The 21,076-nt window shown below is 43.1% G+C and overlaps 1 protein-coding gene across 1 annotated transcript in view; it reads left to right on the top strand.

Moving 5' to 3' along the window:
- Positions 1-21,076, top strand: part of BACH2 (BACH transcriptional regulator 2) — a 138,207-nt gene that overhangs the window by 30,734 nt on the left and 86,397 nt on the right. The window contains exon 2 of the mRNA XM_010225358.2: positions 10,510-10,618. The gene's annotated coding sequence lies outside the window, so the exon portion shown is untranslated. The remainder of the gene's footprint in view (positions 1-10,509; positions 10,619-21,076) is intronic.

The following is a 21,076-nucleotide window of genomic DNA, read 5'->3' as shown; positions in this document are numbered from 1 at the left end:
TAAAAATAATAGCTGGTTACTTCGTCTGTTTTCCATTCTTCACGAGTAGAAGTGATCCCAAGAATACCAGCTCTATATCAAAAATTGTTCCACATTGCTCTTCGCTGTGTGAGACAGAGCATCGCTCTCTGTCTTGGCTGGTGTTTAAAGCAGCAACAAGACCCCTGAATTGCCAATGACTCTATATCATTCGTGTCACCACTGATAGAGAAGAAGAATAGCTTTTAGAAAAACTATTTTTGCTGCAGATGTGTAGAAGTGAATTTATGGTTTCAGCCATGCTTCCAAGAGAGGATCTGTGAAAGTGAGATAGAAAGCCGTATGGAAAAGCTGGCGGAAGGAGCGTGGTGTGTTTGTCGGGGGGGAGCCAGACAGAGGGGAGTAATACCAGGAAAACCCACTGGAAGAAGAGCAGCCGAGGGGAGCGAGCCCATGCAGCCGTTACACCTGGAACGTCCGTGCCAGCGGCCGGCTTCTTGGCTGCCTTTTAAATTTGAGGTTCAGTGTTGCCTGCTGCGTTTATTGCTGCCCTGTTTTAAAAGCTCTATAAGCCCTAGTGAGGGCTCCCCGTGCGTGTTGGGACATCTGCATGCACACACGTTTCATCCTGCTGTCAAAAATAGTCAGGGCCATCTCCCCCTAAAATACGGTCTCAGTGTTCAGCTTGTTGCTGTCTTAGTAAGCAGAAAAATAGATATTTTCCAATCTTATGTCAATCTACTTAAATATTTCAGGTGCTGCAATTTATGTGTATTCAAGTCATCAGGAAAGTAGCATCTTCAAGTCATATTTTCCTGCCTTTCGGTTGTTTTTTTCAAGTTTCATTACTTGCCCTCTCTCTCCCCCCTGCCTCCAGTATAGCCTGGAACCTACACAAGTCTGATGACATACACATTCCCATGCTGGAAAAATGGAATTTAGCTATGGCAGGTCTATCCTTATGTATTTAGTTGAAGGCATTCCAGCCCGTGCTGGGTTGCCATAAACCTGAATCTTCCCCTCCCGAGTTGTGTGTTGCTGGGGGCGAACGTGGGATGGGAACTTGGAGCTGTCTGGGGACACCGAGGAGGGAGGCGCTTCCCAATGGCAACTGGTGCCAAATCCTGACTTGGGCAGGCCAGCATTTGTGCCCTGGGAAATGGCCGGGGTGTTTCTGGGAGCCTGATGGCAAAGGTAAAAAGAGGCTCAGAATTGGCCAGGAACAGCAAATGGTTGCTTTTCAGGCATTAGTAAACAGCTTTAACAGTCCATATGCTCGTGTTAAGATGGTTATTTTTGTTGAGCAATGAAAAAACCCACTGGGTACTTTTATACATTAAAAAAGAAAAGCTACATGATTATGTACGTTTGTAAAAGCTTTTTTTATCACCATAAGTCTGGAAACGTAAGTGACAAAATGGATGAGTCATGTGGGTCATCTGAAGTGAGTGCCCGTAAAAAAGTGAAAAAACCCTTTGCAGCTCATTATCCTGTGCTTTCTGTCTAACACTAATTTTATGGAAAGAAAACTTTTGAAGCTTTTAAAATTCTGAATTTTTATTGGTGTTACTCATCATCCATCCTTGGAGCTGTACAGATGGGCTCTGTGAGCTGTAGTGATCCCGTGCCCAGGTCTAAAGGCAGGAGGTTTCCACAGCAGAGCAGCCCTGTGTCCTCTCTGAACGCTTGGCCAGTCGTAGGTTTGGGAGGGATGCAGCAAAACCTAGAGCTGCTGTTTGTACATGGAGTGGGTTTATGACTCCTAGTAACTGCCAAAATTGGTTTAAAATAGCTTTTGCTCCAAAAGCAGCTCTAGATTTATATTTGAGGTGTTTGGGCTTCATACGGCTTGGAAACTGAGATTCTACTGCAACTGTTTTTCGCTACACATTTCCATGTCGTGAAATTTTTCCACTCCAAATTTCTATTTTGAGCCTTGGGTCACGAGATACTCAGTCTAAAGCACGTTGTCGTTCCAGGACTGAATACTTGCCCCTCTGGAGCTGCAGACCAACGTGGTGCACGGGTGGGCGCAAGGAGCGCGCGGGTGACATTTGGGTTCCCAGCACTGACGTCGTGGTGATGCCCAGGGGCCGGGGAGGTCGAGGCCCCATCGTGCCGCTTGCTCCGTAAACGTGCAGTGACAGAACCTGCCCGGAGAGCTTGCGGCCTGTTTTGCTTTATTTTTTTTTTTTCAAATGGCAACTGTCACAAGCCGCTCTGGAGTGTGCAAGGGCAGGCTAAGGCGTAGGAGAGGGGGATAACGCAGGAATGATGCAGGTGAGGCGGCCAAATGCGCTCCACAAAGGTGATTTGCAGCAAGGGCTTTATCACTGCCTTCTTTGTGGGGGTGAGCGGATACAGATATACGGTTTGTTGTGCGTGCAGGCCCCCATAGCAAAGGACAGGGAATGGTGTCCCTGCAAGGGAGAATATCCCCATTTTTCTGTGGGATACAGAGCATCACAGCGCATGCTTCTAACTCTGGAAAATACCAGCGTAGAAAACCTGTCTGCTGGCTTACTTTCATTAATAATTACGTACTTTTCAGCATATGAAGGATTTTTCCATGTTTTTAGTGCGTGTCTCTCTGAAACATGCGGATGGGCTTACGCTTGTGACAGGAAGGTTGGAAATAAAGTGCAGTGACTGAAAATTCTCCAATATGTATCAAAAATGCAGCGGGTGCTGTTTGCGCAGGGTATGCAGCGGCGCGGGAGGGTCCCCGCGGGACGTGGTTGGAGAGGCCCGCACGGCCCAGCGGTGGCCGTGGTGCCGGCCCCGCCGGAGCCCTCGGTGCCGTCGGAGCGCTCGCGTCCCGCGGGCCGCGCAGGCCGTCTCCGTGCAGCAGTGTGTGTGCGGCGCGCAGCACCCGCGGGGGTACGGGCTGAGGAAAAACCTCATCGTGTTTGACAGTGTCTCTGCAGCTGAAGCGCTGCCATGATTTGCATGACAGTAGAGAATCCCGAAATTGGTTGATTGCCGAGAGAGACTTTAAACTGTGAAGACAGACGTCAGAGAGAAAAGGAATTAAATGCTTAATTAATGAATTTGTGCTTCCTGTTCCTTGGAGCACACCTTTTTTCCTTCTGTCCTGTATTGTTTGTTTTAAGGTGCTATCATATGTTCTACTAGAAGCTGCCTAGCAGTTTGGTAAAGAAACCCATGTGTGAGTATTGAGAGGGTTCTGAACGTGATGACTTCAGTATTGCCCCTTTACAAATGGAAAATATTTGGGGCTACCAGCTTACCAGCGTTATCTGGCCAGCGTGGAGTATTCCAGAGATGGCATCTGTGCAGTCATGCAATTACTCTTGCTCCTGTGGGACTAAAATGAGCCTGTTAGCTGAGCTGCAACTTTTTGTGGGAGAATTCCTCCCTCCTTTTCATGGGTTCTTTATAACATGTTTTCATCAGAATTCTAGTTACCAACTCTTGACATTTCTTTGGTGTCTCCTTATGTTAGTTCCTTGCTTCCCACATGCTGTTTTATGTGACGGGCTTTGCAAGTTGCTTCAAAGGACTAAAATCTTTCATGGTGATAGAGATGCCAACATGCGTGACAGTTCCCATCCACCCAAAATGGCAGCGATTGACTGGTATTTTTTCATATAAACCGATTTTTCCCCCAGAAAAGTTTTCACTTAGAGAAGGTAGCTATTAATTACTTACCTATCCATGTTTCAATATGCCACCGTTTCGTTAAATAGCTCCCTGTCTACTTTTCTCTGAGACTATAAAGTGCTCTTTTCGGCAGAACAAGCTAGATGACATCTTGACACTTCCCTAATGTTTTCAAATCCTGGTGGGTTTCAGTGAATTATTGGATTTATTTGAACTTCAGATTTGGGTCTTGTAAATATGCACAGATGAAAGCTAAAGAGGTTGACAAAGAGGCAGTAGCGATGGGGAGTGCTGGGCTTGGCAGAGTTATCTTTGGCAGCATGAGCCTTGTCGAGTCCCAGAGCGAGAGCCAGCATAAATCCGTTTCGATGCTAATAGTTGTTTTGTGGTATTGGCTGGCTATTGCTACCTTTGCCATCCATTTATTGGGAAATGCAAAGCAAGGCACTGGTCTCCCCCTTAGCGCATTAATATATTTTGGTAGCCATGAGCCCCACGCTTGGAGGAGATGGTTATCCCCACTTTGCAGATGGAGGGTTATGGCCCGTGTACAAGAACAGGTTGTCTAAGAAATCTGGCTGGGGGGGTTCTGGTCTTCCACATGTTGGCCTTAGTGCAGAGTGGCCCTACGTTCACTGAGCGGCCTGCGGCTTTTCCTCCCTGGAGAACAGCGCTGTCGCCCACGAGAGAGCTGGGAAGCGCTGTCCACTCCAGCAGTGACACTTCCAATCACCGCATCGCTACGGATAAGCGCTGGAGTTTATTTCTGATCTTTTAATGGCCCGGGGATTTGGAAGGGCTGTGGGAGAACACCATGAATCGTGCTTATAGTTTGATGGAAGGATTTGCTTAATAACATTAGCTCTGCCATTAAGGAATGAGTGCAAGGAGGTGACACCTCTTTTGCTGTTATTTCTGTGCATTCAACCCTCAGCATTGCACTTTGGTTTATGTGTCCCAACAGCCCTTTCCTGGTGGGAACAGATGCTTTTTATGAGCCTCTGTTCATGGGATGATCCGATCAATGGGTGTTTAGAATAATTTAGAGGTTTCCCCTGCCCATTTTGTTTTCTATTAATAACCCTGTGTTTCATTCCCGTGAATAGCTCTTGCCATGCAGCTGTGTATCTGGGGAGCTCACTCTGCATCTATTTCAGGAGCAGCCAAGGCGGAGCATAGGTTATTGTCCCACCATCATCCCTTACAGTCGGTAACGGGTTATCCCGCTAGTATTTTAGTGTCGGTATAATGTAAGAGTTCAGGAGGGAAAGAGGTATTTGCAGCATGAAGTCATTAAAGATATCCTCAGCGGATTTTTCCAAAAGAATAAGCAGACCAAGCATAGTGGGCCCTATGCCAGAATATGTAATACCCTTGTAGAGCATCAGCTGAAGCTTCAGGTTGGTTTAAAAGCTGGCTTTATATGGGTTTGTCGAGTATCCCTTTAAAAAAAAAAAAAAAGGTTTGTTTACAGAAGTAGCAAATGAATTCAGTTCTATCAGAAAGTAGGTCAGGGACTGACCTCCCGATAGCATGAGGCAGCAGTTCCTACTAGAACTGACAGCTCAGCAGCATGAACCTTCCGTGTCTCCAGGAAGCTTGTTTTGACAAATGTAAACACATTATATCCTGTATTCCTCTTATTTATTTATTTATTTATTTGCTGCTGCATTAGAAACCACAAGCTATCACTCTCCATCCCCTCTCTTCACCCCTTCTGGTCCCCAAAGGGAAATGCCTTGTAATGTAGCTAATAATTTTTGCAAGGTTTTGCAATGAGTAAGGCATTCCAGCAGGGCTGGGGAGTTTGTTGTTTTTCTTTTTTTTTTGACAGCTGAACTTGAGCTCTTTAAACCAGACTTGACTCAAATCCAAACCAAAGAGTTTCTGATGGTAAGGGAAGTCGTTGGAAAGAGAGGAACGGGATGAATTTAGGATCCACGTGTCCTGCTCTTTCATTCCTTCGTGCCGAACGCAACTTTTGCGTTTACCCGCTCCACTGTTTCCATTGCCAACATCAGCAACCACGTTGCTGAACAAACAACGCTGTGAAAACATCCTCCTGCAGCCCAGCAGTGCGAGTCGCTGTGGAGCGCACAGGGAGGGCTTCTGGCTGCAGTGCAGGAGTGTTCTGGGGGTGAGACGCACGGCTGGAAAGCTGCAGAGCTGACCCTGTGACCAGCCTGCCCAGGCAAGTTAATGCTATATGAAACAGAAGGCAGGTACTAAAATGGTCTGATTTAAATGTTTTTCCTAGAAGTCTCATACCTGTTTGACAGTTCTGGGCTTTCTTAGTTGTCCGGTTATCTTTTTGACATCAGGTAGCCCCAAAAACATCTAGAAAATTCTATGCTTACATATGCAAGCGCTCCATACAGAACTTTTTTTGCTATGTGATAGGTACCACCAGAGCCTTCAGTTGTGTTTTGCATTTAACTGAATCTTCAATTTGTTGGTGAGCATTGCATTAAAATAAAAAATGGAACACATTGTCTAAACAAGAAGCAGTGATCTGCTTTGAGAGGAGCCAGGGGAATATCCTCATTTGAGTTTTTCTTAACCAATGCTTTTAGCTCTGGTAGAAGTTTGACCACAGCGGACGCAAGTTGAGGAAGAAACGAGATGATTTATTTGACCGAAAATGGCTATGACTTGTTCCGGAAGAAGAGAATCCTATTTCAATGAAGTGCATGGTTGGCTTCATAGCTATTGCCATAGATAATACTGGACTCACTGCTAGACACCATGCAGCAGATGTAATGCTAACAAAGTCGTGAAATATGTATTAATGGAAAAAGGCTTCGGTTGTAAAGAGAAGAGAAAGGCTGCGCATGTGCATGAGTCCCTCCTTGTGCTGGGAGGGGAGGCACTTCCCAGTTTGCTGCAGAGGGGTCTGTGCACTTCCTTTTTTTTGTTGGAACCACTAAGAGGGAAATGGAGCTGATGGCTTTTGAGTGGCTGACCTCTTCCCAGAGCCACTGGGTTCCTTCTGCTTGAAAAGGATGGGGGCACCAGGTGCATCCCATGGCAGCGTTAGGAAGGGAAGGATTTCTCCAGGCCAGGGCTTTGCTGAGCAGGCAGGGGCCCGAATCACATCTTTTCAGTCCCGGGTTATTGGAACATCTGAGTTCAAATTTGAACATCAGGAGCCTGCACAAGGTTCCACAACTGGAAGTCCCTTTGAATCCCTGCGCTCAGCTGGAAGGCACAGGCTTTCCTGCCGCCTCCCGCAGTGCGAGGCCTGGTCCGAGCGAGCTGCCTCCCGCTTGCTGGTGGGCGGCCAAGCTCAGCCTAACGGAGATGACGCCGTGACCTTTGCAGCGGCACAAAGACGAGTGTAAAGTGCAGACAGGAAAATTACCCACGTTTGACTTAGTCACTCATGTCACTTGCCTTGGGAGAGGAGAGACTTTCACAAAGCCCAGCAAAACTGAAGTGTTTGGGTTACAGCAGAGCAGTAACTCTGCTCTCTCTGGTTGGAAAAGTGGTGTCCAGGGACCAAAAAGTCGGTGACACCACTTCTAATTTTCCAAGCTGGGGAACATCTGCTTCACACCGTCTGCACCACATGCAAGCAGTTGCTACCCAATACATTTCTGAGCGCTTTGTCCCCTCAGTTACACAGCTGCATCAGCAAAACAGCAGCATAAATTCAAATGTTCCCTTTTAGCCTGGAGAATCTTGGTGAGCATCTTCTTTATGGCCGTGCACATGGCAGCAAGAGGGGGACACGCAGCGCAGTGTCAGCTTACCTCGGTGTCCTCTCCCTGCCAAAATCTGGGGCTCAGGGCAGGGTGGTCTGGGAAGGCCACAGGACTCACTTGGTCTCCGTTTCCCAGTTGCTGAAGCCCTTTTGGCCTTCCTGCACTTCAGAACATCTGCAGAGCTGCCCTACAGAAACGAGGATGATCGAGGAGATGGTTAAAGAGAACAAGAGCTCAGGCGAGGGACATGGGCAAGAGGGCCCTCTTGCTTGCAGGTGGCTTCTTCATATGCACAAGGTGGATCTGCCAGAAAGAAACTTGTCACGTGAATGTTTTTTAATGGAAATGGACTTTTTTTTTTTCCAAAAAAGTTTGTGAACAGTTGCATCGGCTCTTTGTTGTTTTTTGTTTGTTTGTTTGTTTGTTTTTTCCCAAATTAATGCTGTTCACCTGGTCAGTGGGGATGCCTTGGGCTTTTTCTGTCCCAAAGTAAGAAGTTGGGGAGTTTAAAAGCTACATGCATTTCCGTCCATGCAGCAAAGGAACAAAGTGCGTGCGAGGGATCGGATTTGGGCACTGGAGATAACTTACAGTAGAACATAGATTTTATCATTTTTCGTCGTGTGGAGGAAAATTAGTGCTACCCTCTGGGTAAAAGAGGAGGTAGTTACACAGCTGCTGCTTTTGAGCTAAGAGTTGGATCATCTTTATTTCAGCCTCATTGACTCTTGGCCTGAATCCAATGACATAGTGCATTTCATGTGATGCTCTGAAAACATTCCTAACTTTTTGCTGCTTAAGAAGGGGGAGGTTGGAATTTCTACTTGATTGCTTTGCTAAATGCACGGCAATCTAAACTAATTAAGCATGGATGATATCATTGCAGTCAGCAGCACAAGATAATGTCCATCTTGAGTGCACGATGTGAATGTGTAATCCTTAGTGTCTCTACTTCCATTAGATCTAAAAGTGTAATCAGTGCCGTTTGTCAAAGGAACATCTCAGATGATGGAGAGCTCCGGTGCAGGGATATCTATGGTGCTTGTCTGCAAACAAGAGTCTCTACAGAAGTGCAGGGCAGTTCAGTAAAATTTAAACACACGAGTGTTTACACCTTGACCAGGTAGATGCAATATTTCCTATCGGTTAAATCTTAGCCTTATGTCTTAGCCTTGATTTATTCTATTTATTCTAGTGTGCAGCTCACAATTTTCTTTGGCGTGTTACCTGCTGAAATGCTGCTTGTTTCAGGCAAAACCACCACTTGCCCATGACTGAATCTAATGCGTTAGCAAGACAGATTATTTATCCTGCCTTGAACAAGAAGAGGAGGAGTTATTTAGGAGTGCCATAGACGCAAGTGCTGACTAAAGGTTGTTGTCTTGTGTACACAGAAATCAATTTGGACCTTGTCTGCTGCTGCTATTTTTATTTTTATTTTTTTCATATAGAACTATACAGGACTGGGAAATAAAAGTGTTCACTTAAGATAACAAGTGACAGCTGAGAACAATTAAGACTCTTACTTGGAGCTGCTTTCTTTTTATTTTCTACAGTAGGTGGGTGGTGTCTGCAGTTCTGAATAGCTGATACAGAGCATTTGCCACTGGTCTGATGTTATCATTCGCAGAGAAGAAAAAGTGTCGTGTCGTGCAAGGTTGTTTATTTTGCCTCTTGCTTCACCCATGCGTAGATCTTGGTAGGTGAAAAAGGATTTTTTTTTTCTTCTTCTTGGAATCCTTTTGGCAACAAACACACGCCTAGCTGTAAGAGGAAAGAAGTTTCACAACCTGGCTTGTTTTGTGAAGCCCCAACATTTTGTGAAGCTCACAAACCCCTAAACTTTGCATAATGTGCCCATCCCTGATCTCAAACATGAGGTGGCAGAAGAGGGAAGTGTTACTTTTTATAACCAACAACTTATGACTGTGTCAACACATGACAATTTGTCAAAGCTTTCTGTAGCGGGGCTGTAAATAATTTTTAGCATCAGTTGTGAGTGGTTAAACACTTTGTGCAGTGTGAACAGTTCTTAGTGCAGTGTGAGTTGTCAGCAGCTTGCTATCTATCTACCCTAAAAGCAAAATAAAAAAATAAAGAAGGGAAGGATGAAAGCTCATTTACTAGTACAAAGTGGATCTGAGTCTGCAAAGTTAGATATGTGGTGGTATTTTTTTTCCCTCTCCAGCCCTGGCAGCCTGACCTTGAAATTCAAGGCTTGGCTTTGCCATAAAGATTAAGAATTTGTACTCCAGCCCAGGGGGTTGAGAACTACAACTTCAGTCCTGCAAGTGCTTGACAGCGAGGAGGTTTCCTTGGCTGGTGGCTGGCTGCATGGGAGCCCTTCTTGGCTTCTGGGACTTGGGATTTCACCTGTTTGCTTGTTTTAAAAGATAGAATTTGTCCTGAAATTGCGAGCGTGCACCTCCATTGCAAAGTCTTGCAGAAAGGGCCTAAAATGCTTTTGAAATCAAACAGAGGGCAGCCCGGACAGAAGCGGCGGGGGCTGCGCTCCCCCTTGCTCACGTGCCCTGTGCTATTTCTCCTCCTCCTCTAGCCCCACTGTTGGGGTAGGGCAGCAGCAGGGGCTCGTGCGGGAGGAGTTGATGTGATGGAGGAAGGTGATTCAGTACGAAAAGCTGGGGAGTACACACTGTGGAAAACAACTCTTCACATACAAACCTACTTTAATCTGTCACTTTAACAGAACAAGCAGTAATAATCTCCCAACCTAACAATGACTGTTAAGTTGAACATTAATTCGTTCAGTCATTGAATTGCTAACATGTCGAAAACTTGCAAGCGAACACCCACTCAGGAGAGGAAAAGAACTGAGTGCCTGCAGTGCTTGGCCTTACTGAAATCGCTTAGACTTTTGACACGAAAGGCAGTATTTCATTTTGCATTTCCTGAGAAAGCTTTAAGTAAAACTAGATTAAAAAAAGCCAAACAGCTGCCCTAGTTTGTTCTCTGCTTTGATGCAGCGAGCAGGGTTTTTTCTTAAGCTTAGGCACTGCCAGGTAGGCCTGACTGTGATTTGGAGCTCGTTCCTGTAAATGGACAGCACCCTTGAAGCCCGTTGTGAGAACTTTATACAGTCCTCCTATAAGCTAGTGTTAACCTGATTATGATTTAAAAAAGGAAAGACGACTTTATTTGCGTATTTGCTCAAAAAAGATTTTGGTTTTATTTCCTTTTCTAGATATAACTGTAGGTGCTTCATATGTGAAAGAGCTGAGCCACACCATCCAGTAAACTGTCTAAAGCAGCAGTTGGCTTGCTTGGAAATCATTTCCAGGACTGTGCTGTAAGTAAGTATTTTTTAAAAAGTGACACAAAATGATTTCTTTGGGTGATTTTTGAATGTTTTGATTACTCCCTACAATTTTATAGTTCTACTGTCACATTTAATCCACAATAGTAATGCACATGAGGATATGAACACTCCTGTGTCTAAAACATTTAGTGAAAGCCCTTTAGAGCCCTGTATTCTTGCTGGCTTGTTAAACGCTTCTAAGATTAGACAGCTACATTCCATAGTAGCTTCCTTCGTAGGCAAGAAATAAATATTGATCTATTTTGCCATTCACTAGTGCAGTTTTTCACTCTGTGGCCTGTATGTTTTTTCAGAAAGACACCTTTAATGTTCATCCTTGCCTACATTTTAGCTGTGCTGGAAAATTCTATAATTCTGTGGAAGCTTTGCCAGTACAAGCACTTCATGTACATGTTTCAGGCCATGAATTGTGATCTGCCAACCTTGAACTTAAGTACCCTATGGGCAACTTAACTAGTCAGAAAAGAGCACTGGTTTGTCTGTTCTGACATGTTATGTATATGGCGAGGAAACCTCGGTAGGCTCTGAACAACAGTGACTTGGTCTCCTGGATCTGTCTGTGATAAGTATATGTGAATTTTAAAAAAAAGACCCTGTTGCAGGTTAAGAGCCATCTGCATTAAGTATGGCATTTAAAACATGTTTATATTTAAAAATGAACATCATCAACCTAGAAAATTTTGCGGAAAAAAAAAAAACAAGAAAACCTCATAATGCCATTTATACTGTCATTTTTGAAATTTGAATCATTTAGGGCTATTTGGGAACTAAAATTTTATAAATATTTTATTTATTTTTATATTGCCCTAATTTTTCTGTTGCTGATGATGACAGGTTACCCTGACATAAGAAATATTTATGAATTCAGTGCATTTCACTCCAAAAGCCACTGAAATTATGGTTCTTTCAGAAAAAGAGGGCAAGAGAGTTAGGAACTTAGGACTCAAGTCACTTGAAAGTTAAGCACACGCTTGTGTATTTTACTGTTACTCACACTGCTTGGTATCTTGCAAAATAGTCCCTATAGGTTACATTTGCAGTTTGTAAGCTAGTTGGGAGTAAAAAAAAGTGCTGATCCCAACATTTGGTCCTTCATCCCCAGGTGTTAAAATAATTAAGTGGTTTCTTTGAAATAGGCCTCTTGTTTGTGGATTTTTGTTCTGCATAGTCAGCTGTCACGCCTGGATCACCCTGCAGGTGAGGTTGTGCTTGACAAAATGCTTGTGTCAGTTGTGTACCAGGCGTTGTGTCAATGCCAGGCGTCGTGGGCTGCCCGCCATTTTGTCATCGCTCTGTGCCAGCCAGGCCAGGGCAGTACTCAGATGGATTCTCCATGGCTGGGTGGGAATAACATGGAAGTAGAAAGGACCTACTCACTGTCAGTGCTGCCACCTCAGCTCTGTCATCGGGACAGAGAATGAGTGTGGCCACTGCTTGGGGAAAAATACATTTAGAACAAAATCAACATTTGTTTTTCTGGCATCCTGCCTGTAAATGGTCGCTCTCCTCCTGGAATACAGGCTGAGGCGCAGGCCCACGTTGTCTGTCTTGGGGGTCACCAGTGCTTCTTCCCATGCGTGGTGATGTGGCACCTGCCAGCAAGAAGCCTCGCGCCAACCACGTGCCCCAGGTGTCACGGCTGTCCTTGCTGTCCATATCCATTAGAGCTGTTACAAAGAGAGCTTCAGGCTGTATTGCCCTTAGCAATATGGTGTTTCGCTGTGTTACGATGATTGAATCAGTGTGGCACCAGGAGCCCAGGCGGCGTGTTTGCTTCACGCTGAGGTAATCACAGCGTGGTCACCAGGCCGAGCTCAGGCACTGTGTCGCCGGGTGCTGCTGCTGGAGCGGTTCTGCAGCCTCACTTGCACCAGACCCTCAAAGGGTTCACTCTTCCAGGGGGCTTTCTGCTTCAAGTTGCTTGAATTTAACTAGATTAGTCTTTGTAATGGTGCCAGAAGGCCACATTGCATCTCTATGAAGTCTCAAACAGTAGATCCATGTTTTTAAATAGTTAAGTAAACATTAATTGTGATTCACAAATAGCTGTTCCCCGACTATTAAGTAATATCAAACACTGAATTTTTCAATCAGTAATTGTTTTTTCAGCTGCTGCCTGGGACTAGGTTTTAAATATTTTTAGAGGGTTATTTTTGCAGCTGCTTTTAGCATGAAAGTTTCAAGTTATTTGGTAGGGCTTGACAGTCATGGATGCACAGTGGGCAAAAGCTGATGAAAGCCTGTGGTCCAAGTGGAATGATTGGGTCCTTGGTTAGCTGTGGACAGTTTGGGCTACATCCAGATAAGCTGAAAATAGCATGTTGGCCACTTTCAAAAAGGTTGTGGTTTTGCAGTATTTTCTCAGAAATGTCCAAAGTTATTTTCTTTTTTACCACGTTAGCTATTACACACAGGTGAAAATTAACTACATTTTTTTTTCCTCTCAAATCTCTTTTTATAAATAATTCAGCCACTGCAAGTTATTTATGATAATAACAGTTTAACTTGCTGTGTCTTGTTGCAACCCATGGAATACTACAGAATTTTGTGATAGAAATGTTATGTGCCATTCTGAAGCCTTTTTCAAATGTCAATTAAATATCTCCATGATAATAAAGACACCATGCTTTTACCTTTAAAATTGTGTTTTACCTACTGCTGCAGTACACTGAGAAAACATCAGGTCATATCTGCACAGTGGCTCATTAGCCAAGCCTGCATATCATTCTAGGCACTTGAATAAAATAGCTTTCCAGTAGCTTTTCTTTAGCTGACTGCTCGTTTTGATGTATTGCATAGCAACATGGAGATTTTTACTCAGGATTTTTTTGTGCATCTCCTTTCTCTTGATTTCCTACCAGAGATGTTCTGTTGCTTCAAAACATTGCTATTTGTATAGTTGCTAGAATGCTTTGAAACTGTGAATAAGAAATCTCATTCTAGATACTACTGACATATTTTGAAGCCAGAATTACAAGTACAGAGTGTACAAATGAAGGACATAATACCTAGAGCTAGAGAGAGGTTACTGTTTGCAAGGGAGAAGACCAAATAGCGAAGGTTAAATTCTGTTTGATATTTGTCTTTTTTTTTTTTAAGCCACAATATGAAGAACCAGAGTAAAAGGTTTTCACAAAGCAGAAGTGTGAGTGAAGTGAAACGTAGTGACTAGACAAATGAAAGAAGCACATTCAGTTAAACCCTTAAAACCCTCCTCAGAGCCCTTAAATTTCAAAGCCATGATAGAAAAGCTGATCTGCTGGACACCCAGTTTGGACTGGGTACTCAACTGGAACTCATAGTTGGGGCTCAGTTTCCCCGCTCAGTCATAGGTTTCCTGTGTGTTCTTGGGCAACCACCCAATCTACCCCATGACTGATTTCCTGATTTTTAAAATGGAGATCGTCATCCTGCCTTCCAAGGGGGTGTCGTGAAGGTGAAATGCACTGGTGTTTCTGAAAGACTTGGATCTTACAATGCACAGAGCCCATCCAGGAGCTAGAGGGAGAGGGATGAGCTTCCTTGCAGGGTTAGTCACCCATGCTGCTTGCGTAGAAAGTTGAGGGAGGGTTGTGTTTTTGAGTCTTTGAGATCTGGTTTTCATGGAGTTTGGCTGCCCTGATGGTAGGCATTTGGAATATTCTCTGTCTCTCACCTTGCTTCTCACTGTCTGTCTCCTGATAGCTTTGAGTCATTCGTATCTGCTTGACACACACACGACCCACACAAACCCAACTGGATCAAAAATACAGCTTCTGTCATCTCCTGAATTATAAAGAGATCTCTTGACATTTAAATATGGCTATGCCTTTCATAGGAAAGAAACTGAAGAAAACGTGAGCCTGTTCAAGAAATGACCCTAGCAACAGAATGATGCACGAGTCAGCCGTTACCTTCCAGGCCTCCTGGCAAAGTGTCCATGGGCACCTGCTGAAGGATTTGGGATAGGTGGACACCTGAACTAAATGGGCCAGCTGGCCTCCACTCTCTCTGCTCCTCCACTCAGCCACTGATAGGCAAATATTCATTTAAGAGATTTTGATATGAATCTCACACAGTGCTGGTGCAAATTCTGAGTAAGGAATCAGAAATGACAAGTCACATGCCTTTTGATGTGTCCTTTTACCTTACATGGCTTGATAGTCAAACTTTTCTCACCATTTACTGGCATTCTTTTTCTCTGGGAAGAAGCTGTGGAGGCCTGTAGACTCTTTTTCATCTCCAAACATTAGTAATGCTCTTCTTCAGCCACCAACGAGGTCTTGAAAGTACAAGAAGGTTCATGTTTAGACCAGGGTGACTTTTGTTTTATCTATAGTTCTGCTACATCTGCTCTGTTTGCTGTCCTGACTTCTTACTGGCTTCCCTGTTTTTGGCTTTGCTTTCCCAAGCCTTTCTTTGACCTGACCTTCAACTTTCTCCACATTCCTAGGGCTAGTAAGAGATCCTCCTCACTGGAACCCACATATCCTCCCACCCCTGCTGTATTCCTATCCTCTTCCTATGGCTGCATAAATGCTTCTTCTGCCATCTTTGGAGATCACTACTCACTCAAAACTCTTCCTGACCCTGGTTCTCTCCTTCCTGGCTCTTCCCTGGGCAGTTTTTTATTCCCCATGACTTGTATCATGCAGGATACAGCAGTAGAGCAAGGTTCCCTTCTGCTGTTCCCTTCAGCTCCCTGGTCCTCTCTTCTCTCCTTACTTCTGAACTGCGGTGAATTTTTGTGTTCAGTGGCTTAGCTTTTCTCCAGTAACTCTCATCAAGTTTCATTTCTATGTTTTTTTTTTTCTCCCCACAATTTCACTGCACCTTGTATTCCTTTTGCCTTCATTCATGAAGTAGGATTTCGTTTTGTTTTCACATTTGGACTGCAGCTGAAATCAGTACCTGATAGCCTACATGGGTGCTGAATAAGAGTAACTGCCATGGGTCAGACCAAAGGTCCATCAGCCCAACCTCCAGCCACAGCCAGGAGCAGACATCGCTGCAAAGGCAGCTGGCACGTGGGGCAGCACTGGATACTAGGAGGATGCACTGATAGATCTGTGATTTAGAGCCCTCCCAAGCCACAGGTTTCACTATTAGCTTGTAAAAAGCCTTGATGGACCTGGAGAGCTTCCATTGATTTCAGGCAAGTTGCTCCCATTTTAGACGTATACAGACCTGCTTCTTGCTTGGAAGAAAACCGTGGAGCTCAGATTGGCTGCGGCATCTAATCCAAACCTTGAAGCAAGAGGATTTTCAATTACGGGATTGTATGTCATCTGTTCCAAAATCGGTTCAGAGTCCCCCGCCGTGAGAAAACACAGATGTTTGTTGGAGACGTGACACTGGTGCCACAGGGTGTCCCCTCTCTGCCTTGGTGGTCACCAGTCTTCCCAACTGCAGAAGCACGAGGATTTCTGTAGACAAGAGAATTGAGGCTGCTTGCAGCTTTCTAGTACTTCATGGAAAGCACTGCAGCGATTTAGTTGTCCATTGCTGTTTCACCACCACGCCCAAGCTACGAGTACCTAGTTATTGAACTAATTTAGTTTTATACCCAAGACATAATTTTCCTCCTGCAAATCGGGAAGCCTGCTATTTAACACAGTGTAATTGACTTTAGCTGTTAACATTCGATATACTTATCTAGGATTACAGTTCAATAAAATCTGCTCGTGCCTGGAGCAAAAGAAATTGTAGAAAAAAACAGCAATTGTTTTCTGCCTTTTCTGCAGACAAGCTAAATTGCATGTCTTCTAATCTTTACATTTTTAGTTATGTTGCCGCTTGACCTATTCCTTCTGACTAAAGCTGGCAGAAGCGGCTTTAAATGCCCCCATTTTGCATGGAGATCAAGCCAAGTGACTGAAATGTTGCATAGTATTCTTAAGTCGGTTTTACATGACTAACTCTCTCATTTCAGTGCGCCCTCCTGGTGACGGGGTGGGGGAAAGGGAAGTAAACTGTGTCTGGTTTCATTATGAAAATGATGATTATAGAATCCATAATGTATATGAGATTAAGGGCCCTGTAATTTTATAGACCGAATTGAGCACAAAGTCTGAAATCCTTTCAGTCACCAAGCATCTTTTTGTCTTGCCTCACCCAGCGTAGAAGAAATAAATATGGGAAAACAAACATTTATTCAGAACTTCCTCTTGCCGTTTACCAAGTGGGAAGCTGTATTAGGCCAATTTCTACATAATGACATTCACTGGCCAAGTTGCACTGGCTTTTATGATTGTGTGCCATGCTTGTGGGGAGGCCTTTTGCCCAAGTATTCATTAATGTGTTTTTCATTAGCCACTGTGAACTCATGGGAAAGCACTGGATTAAGTTGGTATTTTGCAGAGCATCAGGGAAAAGCAGAGACATTTTCCGTGGGACCAAGATATAGGCACAGGTGGTGAGTAACCTGGGATGACTGCTGAACAGATCGTGTGGGAAGTATCCTTGACTGGACTGAGAGCGCCAACTTGGTTGATCTTACTTCCGAGAGACGTGCCCCAAACCTCAATCCTCGATCCAAACATGATCTTAAGTTACTAGTTCTTACCTACCACCATGATGCTTTTCTGAATTATTACTTCAGAATAATATGCTGTTGCAATCAGGAAAAGAAAAATAGACTCTCACAACCACAGTAACTGATTTTCCTGGTTCTGGCACACTGATGTCACAAATAATAAAATATAGAATGATGCTGATTTGGAGAGCACACATTTGTACAGCTTTTGCTATACTAGTCCTTCTCCATACAACTGCCTGTTTTTCACATAATTTTAAACAACTGCTAGGGCTACAAAGAATAACAAAGTAGGATAAACAAAGCACAATGGGCAGATTTTGTGGTATGAGTTAAAAACAAAGCAAAAAATAGCCATGAATATTGAAAAGAGTGGCTCTTTTACATGGCAGAAGTTAAACTACAATTAGTGGGTGCAGTCTGTTTTTATTACATAAGTAGGTTGTGAGTGTCAATCATGCCTGAACCCTAGAAGCTGATTCACCCATAATTTAACAGTGATGAAGATGGCTCTCTGGCAGAGTTCTTTCTTCCAGTTACGGAATCAACTTTGAGCCTGGATTAATGCACATTGATTCTTACTACTTTTTGGGGTGAGGGGTCTTAACTGTGATGGGGATGATGCTAATATAAAAATTCTGGTTTCAGATAGCATGAAACTGAAGAATAAAATAAATAAATATAGTATTCGAGTTTTCTATTTGAGTTAAAATGATAAGAAGGACTAGATTGACATTTAAAATACAGTGTTTCTAGTTTCCTTTCTGCGTTCTTTATGAATTGGTGAGTCCTGTCTTTCTTGTTCCCCATGCTTTTGCTATATATATATATATAGCATATATATATATATATATATATATATTTCATCACGACATTCAGAATTCGGTGCAAAGTGAACTAAATGGCAATCATAACTGACACAAATAGTCATTTCAAGTTTTGCCCACTTAGCCTGTGGCAAAACACTGATGTATGTTAGTACACTGCTGATGGGTATGCAGTGCCCAGAATGAAAACATTTTGTGAGCACTGGCAATGCTGTCATGACACCAGAAGTGATTCTTTCATGTGCTTGCTTGACGTTGCAAAGTGGCCTTAATTCCCATTCAGTTTTTCACTGCTGCCTCCATCTTAGTATTCCCACCCTCTTAATTTGGAACGACAAAACTTCAAGTTTATAAAAGCCACAGTCAAAAAAATGTATTGGTTTAGGTCTGCTAGGTAATACCATCACTGACTACGTGCAATCTCTTGTCAGACCTGGCACAAAGCAGAACATGTCCTCACACTTTGGGAGTATGTCTATCCAATTCTCTCTACAATCGTCAAAGTATGTGAAAGTGTTATTCAGAAATATATGAAAGATTCCCTAAATATATTGGAAAGTTGATGACTCTCATTGGGTTCTCTTCTGGGTTTAGATATGTATGCTTCTTTAGGCATCATTTCTAAATCATAACTGAGGTTACATCAGTTAGTTTTGTCATAGATTTGTTTCGTAAATGTAGCTATGCAATCATTCTTGTATGGAAGGACCTATGCAAATTGTTTGCATTAAGATTTTTTCCCGTCATTGAAAAGTGAGGCTTTCATTCTGCTTCATTTGAAGGATAGAGGCTGCAACATTTTGCAGGTATTTCTGAGTATAATGCATGTCCAACATTGTACCACAATTAGGGAGACAAAATCTAATGTCATCTCCAGCCAGTAAATTATTTTCTTTTTACTTTTTTGTTTCATCTTTTCCTCCACTCTTCTGGACTGTCTTTTCTTCTTGTGTTGAAATATACCACTGTATTGCCCTTAGTACTCATTTCTTCTCTTGTTTCAATGGATCCTCCTCTATCTTCTCCAAAGCTGTAGTATTCTCAGGTTCTCTTCCTATCTCCAACTCTTATATTTAAGAATTAGTAGTGTGCTCTGTAATCCATGAGTGCTACTGGTTGTGTCTACATCAGCATTATAGTTTAGATCAAGAGTGCTCTTCTGAAACAAATGTTCCAAACAAATCTTGGGAAGTGGTCTTGGAGCATGTGAACTGGGTATCATTAGAATGAAACTAAGCTGAAATATGTGCTCCAGAAGTATAGCTGATGTATTTCAGCTGCGCAGGAGCGTTCAGTCCTCAGGACTAAGGTCGAATTATCCAAGTTAACCTGGACAAACCAAGGTAAAATTCACAAAATGGGCATTGCATTAGCTCCCAGCGCTAGCAGTCTACAACCAAAGACTAATGTAGACATGGCCATTAATTTCTGAAACTTCTAGGAACATACTTCTAGTAAGAGGATGTATCTGTTCTTAAATTATTCTGTACTTTCTCCTTAATCTATAAATTACTGGTCCGTCTAAATGGTCTGTGTTTAATCCCAAATTTAATACCCGATTGATATCCGTTGAGCCTGGTGCTCCAGGTTCCTCTATTCTCTGTTTTCAGGTTTACAGTGTAGTCTAATCCTTTTATTGTTAAAATCTCCAACCTGTTTCTGCCTTTGGTTCCTTTTTTGTTCTAATGATTTTACTATTCTGGAGCATATTCCCTGGCAGGAAACTCACAGTAGGATTGTCTGGATCATCATTATCCTGGTTGTAACAACCACAGTTTTAGGTCACCTGTTTGTCAGAAAACATCATGAGAGGCAGTTGCAGCCTCACTTGATTTTCAGCCACTGAAAACATCCGACACTAATTAATGAATTAATGTGCAGAGGCGTAAGCTGAAGAATGTGGACACATGGGAGTGTGCGTTGGAAGCCTTGGAAACTCCACAATTCAAGTACTGATGTTTAAAGACGGAAAAATCAGTGTGCACTGAAGTTTGATCGAACCTTTTCTATATATATATATGTATATATATACTTGACTTCCTGGGTGCTACTTCATTTTGGAATGCGCAGGCAGAGGGACGAACAAGAAGCTCTTACATTCCCAACATTTTCCTCTGGGGAGAAATCCTGCAGGGCAGAGTTAGGAACTATTCCGATAATATTTGCAGCATCTAATCCTAAGAAAATGTAATAAAATCAGTGCTTCCGCTGAGAATTGGCAGCATATTGTTTCCGTAACAAAAGACCTGTTTTGGGTTTCTTTGTAGTACAGTCTGATTCAGATTGTACGGAGTTGACTGAAGAGAGTGAAATCTGTTTCTGACAGATGTTCCCCACAATCTGGCAAATATAAACACTCCTGCAAGATGATAGAGAGCTTGTTTACATAGGAAATCTTATTTATTTATTTATTTATTTTAACAAAAAACACAAACACAGAGCAACATTCGGATCAGTCATTCTGATCAAGGCAGTGTCAATTATTAGGTTATAAAGGGAACTGATGACTCAACTTAAACAGCATTGCGGCGGTCTCCGATTTTCAGTTTCGTAACAGCTTCTTTTCAGGAATAATTTTCATTCATGTGTAGTCTTCAAACACGTTTTTGGAAGCGTATATCATTTTATATCAGCAAGAGAGCAGCGGTCGGGCATGCAGGTGTTTGTGTGGATTCCAGAAGGCTTCCCCGTGCTTCAGTGGGACGTTTGGCACACTGTGGGATGGGGTTTCTCCGATTGTACCGTACACCGGGACCATATCCACACAAGCTGTTTTCTCAGTCACTATTTCAAAATTATACATATGCGAGCATCAATAAAATTGGAAAGAACTTTGGTTCAGAGAGTGAAATATTTTGATCAGATCCCGTGCTTAGTAATTCCAGCAAGTGCACTTGTTATAACTGGTGACTCAGAAATTGAAATGCAAAACGTTTCTCTGAACGGTGGCCGGAAATTAGCTCTGAAAACTGAAACAAAGCCCAGACCGCAATTTTATCTATTTACTTATTAATTTTAGATGTGCGAAAATCCATTTGTCTTTGGGAGACATTTTGATTCCCTTTCTGTAGAGCCTCTATGATCCTTAGGC

The sequence above is a fragment of the Tinamus guttatus genome, unplaced genomic scaffold (genome assembly GCF_059628265.1).
Source record: "Tinamus guttatus ecotype Peru unplaced genomic scaffold, ASM5962826v1 Tinamus_guttatus_pri_ptg000070l, whole genome shotgun sequence".
Classification (NCBI taxonomy): domain Eukaryota; kingdom Metazoa; phylum Chordata; class Aves; order Tinamiformes; family Tinamidae; genus Tinamus; species Tinamus guttatus.
The sequence above is the reverse complement of the archived record's forward strand: the minus strand, read 5'-3'. Positions and strand labels throughout refer to the sequence as shown.